Here is a 5,448-nt window from a genome sequence, read left to right as displayed (position 1 = left end):
ATCTAGTACCATGCAAATCAGGATTTAATACTATCTTTTTCACTTGATATAGGTGAAAGACTTGCAAAGTGTGTTGAAATGTCATTCATTAAATTTTGACTGTAAGAATTTATTCAAAGAGTACCTTTCTGAAAAATTATATGGCTGTTCATGGCATATATACATCTGGTCTAGCAGAGTAATTTACAGATTAAAATTAGGCATAGTTTATGCTTTACACTGCTGATTTTTTATGGTTTTAGACCCAAGATCTAATTTCCTTGGAAATGTAATTTTAGGTCAAACACAAGTTAAGTATGGGTAATAGTGTCCATTCAACCTCCCACTTTCCCATTTCCAGAGAAATAAGCAAACACAAATTCCATTTAGTAGACTGAGTCACATCAACAATAGCCGTTTGAATGATTCAGATAGACTTCATTTCCAAGGGACTGACTCCTCATTCTGATGTGGCAGCTATCAGCTCACCAGGGTACTAAGAATGGTGACACACACATGCCAAACTAGTCCTCTTGAATTTAAGTCTTGATATATATTCAGAAATGATCATCCTACCTGCAATCACAAAGAAATCATCCATGAGGAGGAAATATTGAATATATTATTGGGTCAGCCAAAAGGTTCATTTAAGTTTTTCTGTAAGATGGCTCTAATAGTGCTTAGTTTTCCTGAAAATAATTCCAAACACTTTTATTATATTGTATTATGACAGCAATCATATCAGCATGCATTGAAAAAATTATCAAAGTTGGTGAATTTTTGTGTAGCTATTTTAATATTGAAGATGGAAGAAAAACAGCAAAATTTCAAGCATATTATCTTTATTATTTAAGGGTAAAAACTCAAATGAGATGCAAGAAAGATTTGTGCATGTATGAGGAAGGTGCTGTGACTGATTGAACATGTTAAAAGTGGTTTGGGAAGTTTCACGCCACAGATTTTTCAGAGGAAGATGCCCCACAGTTGGGTACACCAGTTGAATTTGATAGTGATTCAACTGAGACATTATTTGTAAATAATCCAGTGTTACACCATGGAGTAGATAGCAGACATACTAAAATTATCCAAATCAAGTGCTGAAAATAATTTGCACCAGCTTAGCTATGCTAATTGCTTTGATGTTTGGGTTCCACATAAGTTAAACAAAAACAAACAAAAAAATCTTTTTGACCATATTTCTGCATGCAATTCTCTACTTAAATGTAACCAAAATGTTCCATTTTTAAAAACAAATAGCAGGCAATAAAAGGTGGATACTGTACAATTATGTGGAATGGAAGAGATCATGGAGAAAGGGAAATGAACCACCACCAGCCTCACCAAAGGCTGGTCTTCATCCAAAGGTGATATTGTGTATACAGTGGGATTGGAAGGGAATCCTCTATGAACTCCTTCTGGAGAACCAAACAATTAATTCCAAGTACTACTCCCAGTTAGACCAACTGAAAGCAGCACTCAACAAAAAGCATCTGGAGTTAGTCAACTTTATGCATAATCTTCCATCAGGATATCATAAGACCACATGTCTCTTTGATAATCCAGCAAAAACTATTACACTTTGGTTTGAAAGTTCTCATTCATTCCCTATATTCACCTCTTCAGATGTCTGTTCATTTTATTTTTTATAGTATTTTTTTTAAATTATCTCTGTCATACATAAAGTAAACTGCAACAGACTGTACTTTTGGGGGGGACAAAACAATTAAACATCATCCCTCCTTTCCAGTTGTCGCACAAAGAAACAAAGTCTGAGACTAAGATCCTTTTTCTTCCAGCACAGAAATATACTCACTTTTAAAAGCTGAATATAATGCACTAAAAGGTCAATACAAATACAAACAGGAACAGAATATGAGTTCATCCTTGAAGGACACTTGTTGTGAATTTGCTACAAAGATGTTCCTTAGTTGCTGGTTTTCATATCATTCTTAGCCATTTGTGGGGTATTCAGATCACTAAAGTTAGAGTCTCTTGCACATTCAAAACAACTAATGTTTACAGATCTTCACAAGGCAAGTGGCACTGTATTAGGCAGTATAAGTGGCACCTGAAAATCAAAACACTATAGGTTGACACTTTCCCTACAGATTTAAGTTATAAACTCCACTACTGTTTTCTTTTTGGCATGTTTCTCACAATAAATGTCAAAGCTGAAATTCACCATAAAAGATATGAATAATGCCAAAAGTAATGAAACTGAATTTGCCTTTGGTCACCAAATAGATTGGAATAGTAATTCCAAGCACCTCAAAAACATCCAGTTACTGTTGATTACAAAGAAGTTAAGAAGGTGGAGGAATTCAACAGGGCACTGTGTTTCAGTGGTGACAGCAGAGCAAGCTTGCAATGACATGCTATGAATTTTATGTTGGGGCACTACAGTACACATAAGAATACTTGAAATATTTGTATTAAAGATCCCCCAAACAATACAGCTAAATCCCAGAAAAGAATGTTATGAATACTGTTTCTGCCTATTACATTAACCAGTGTTTTAAAAAAATAATCTAACATGGGAATTCTCTCCTAGTCACAGCCCCCCAAGCCCCTAAAAGGCCACAAAGCGCATTCATAAGGAGTTCTTAAGATAAAGCCATTGCACACAATGTATAGTTCCTGTATACTGAAATGAGTACCATACTGGAGTTTAATGGCATAAGCTTCATATACATGTATAGCAAGATCCATAAGCAAAGGTCTTTAATATTGTAGACTTACAGCAAATACCTTTATAAGGGTCATACATATAATACACTTACAGTATTAAAAGGTGCAGTTGAACTCAACAGCAAAATGTAAAAGCTATCTCCTGTTAACACACTTAATCTGAATTAACTTGCATCTTTTTTTTATGATTTACCATTCAAGAAATTAGGATGGAATAAATTCCTTATCCAAAGTAGTTTGTTCACTTATAAAACTATAAGTCAATTAGGATCCCTACCCACTCAATCAGGTAACAGAGGCCCTTCTTCTATGAATGTTTATGCTGCCCCGGATACTTAAAATGTTGCCTTAAAAAGAAAAGCTGCTTTTAAGGGCAAAGCCGAAAATTACCATTTTCTCTACTAAATAAATGCAATGTTTGCAGATCTTCCAGAAATAATCCAAAGGTTCAAATTCTTAAAATGGTAGATATCAGAGAAAGATTCAGAAGCAGAACATTTTTTTTTCCACTTTAAGAAAATGATACCTAGGTATGATGTTCATTAGTAAGTCACTGAAAGACATTGCATTCATTCACATATCATTAGGTTAGAAAAGATAAGAGGATATGCTCAAGTTATTGAAATGGTCAAGAATCAACATTTTACAGGCTTATTCGGTCCCAAACTATCACCATTTGAATTGATACATTAAACAATTTTAGTGTTCACATTGGGCCAAACATAAAGTACCCGTGAGCAGTAGAAACGGAAACATTTTAAAGCTAAAAGTAGCACAATATTTGGACACTACTTTATCTGTCAAAAACAGTGGCTACTAATACCAAACAATTAACTTTAAAATACAGTGCCAGATCCTCTCAAGGAAATGTAAATACTAGTATTGTTAGTTTCCAATTTTATGGGAACTATACAGAAGCCAGAAGTTAGAAATTTACGACTGTTAATACTTTCTTTGGATAGTTCTAGTATAGTATATAGTTACAGATGGCTTTGTCCAGAAGACTGGAAAAGTGCTCATGGAATAAACACTGTACTCTGGTTGCTGTAAATCAACAAAATGCCAATAGTATCCTGTGGACATGATAGAGAAAATGGCAATTTTGAGGAAAGAGTGCTTCTAAAGGCTTTTTCTTGGAGGCAGCCATGTTTGTTTGTTTGTTTTTTCACATTACTAAAAAGACTAAGTATTGTGGTTAGGATTACTTGAATTCCTACGACTAAACTTCCACTTAGGCTTAGTTCCATGTTCCCACACTATTTTCCTTCTGTCCACCATGCTGGCTTTGGTACTTCATGGTACAGTTTCTCTTTTGGTCTTCCCTCTTTATAGCACAGCAGTTTGGTGGTGCTGTCCATTGAGCAGGTAGACCACCAACTCATAGGTGGCCATCATAATGGCTGTGTTTGGAATCTGTCTCATCAGATGAGTTTTCAGACCACAGTAAAGAGACCCAGAGCCTTCTTCTTGAATAAGCAAAGACAATGTCTGAAAAAAGTATCTATATTTTGTTCCTTCTTCACACAGTCTTGTTCTCACAACTTCATGTGGATATGCTATACTTGTGGCACACGTTTTTGAGCTAGCATCATTCCCAGAAAATCTGATACTTCTTTATAGGCTCTTCTTCATTTTCCATTGTAGAAGCAATCTTATATTCCAGTAGCTTTGCTTAATATTTTCATAAATGGCGAAATGGATAACAGTCTCTGATATACCAGCATATGAAGCAGACATTCTCCTATAAAATCCTCTAAGTCCATCTGTCTGATACACTTCAGGGACACACTGGAAAACACCCATTCGCTTTTCCCCACGGTTCCTTGCATCAAGCTGTAATTGAGTTTTTATAAGCCAAATGGTGTTGGTCACTGTGATTGCGGTAAGACGAGGTTTAAGTTAGTCCATCCAGGAAGTGACCTGCGGATGGGGAGTATGAGATGACATGATCTCACTCTTTTCTTGGAGAGAAATGTACAGTAAATGCCTGCCATTACAGCTGAAATCATGTGTACCTGGGAAGAATCAGGATCAAATAAACAATTCAACTCTTCCTTGCGGTTTGAATAAGCAGCAAATTATATTGCTCTGGAAGGGGCCACCGCCACCAAATTGAGCCCTAATCTTCTAAACAGGGAACCGAGGCCCTTCTTTTTCTAACATCACCTTTAGACAATGGAGAGGTCCAAGAGACACTACTTCATTGACCCTGGCTCCGGTCGTGGTGCTCAGCTGAACTGCAGAGATACAAGGTGTCACAGAAGATGACTGCGGCCGTTTTCACAACTTCCAGCGGACATGTCAGAATGGCTCCCACTGCACCACCACATCCTCCGGCCAACAGGTGCACCAGCCTGTGCTTCTGTCTCCTCCTCTCTCCAGCGTGTCCTCCGGACGCTGAGGCGGACGCGGATCTGGCCACCGGCGTATGCCGCAACTTCCGCTCGGACTGGAGCATCGGGCGCCCCAGAGACGGTGAGGGGCGCGGATGGAGACTCGGCTGCCGCCTGCCCGCAACGCTGCGGCCGCCGTCTCCCGCTCTGGCCCCGCACTCAGCACCCATGCTAGAAGGCTGTTTATTTTAGTATTTACAAAATCCTCTTGATGGAAAACATTTAAATTCCCTGGAAGACTGTAAAAGACACCTGGAAAAGTTCTTTACTTAAAAAGTTGAAACATGTATAATATCATGTATGAAACGAGTTGCCAGTCCAGGTTCGATGCAGGATACTGGATGCTTGGGGCTAGTGCACTGGGACGACCCAGAGGGATGGTATAGGG

General features: G+C 37.9%; 1 pseudogene; it reads right to left on the bottom strand.

Moving 5' to 3' along the window:
* Nucleotides 1–3,458: 3,458 nt before the first annotated feature.
* On the bottom strand, nt 3,459–5,230 carry LOC100300749 (solute carrier family 25 member 36-like; annotated as a pseudogene).
* Nucleotides 5,231–5,448: the final 218 nt, after the last annotated feature.

This window comes from Bos taurus, chromosome 9, assembly GCF_002263795.3.
Source record: "Bos taurus isolate L1 Dominette 01449 registration number 42190680 breed Hereford chromosome 9, ARS-UCD2.0, whole genome shotgun sequence".
In the NCBI taxonomy this organism is placed as follows: domain Eukaryota; kingdom Metazoa; phylum Chordata; class Mammalia; order Artiodactyla; family Bovidae; genus Bos; species Bos taurus.
Note: the sequence above shows the minus strand (reverse complement) of the source record. Positions and strands in the feature narration are given on the sequence as shown.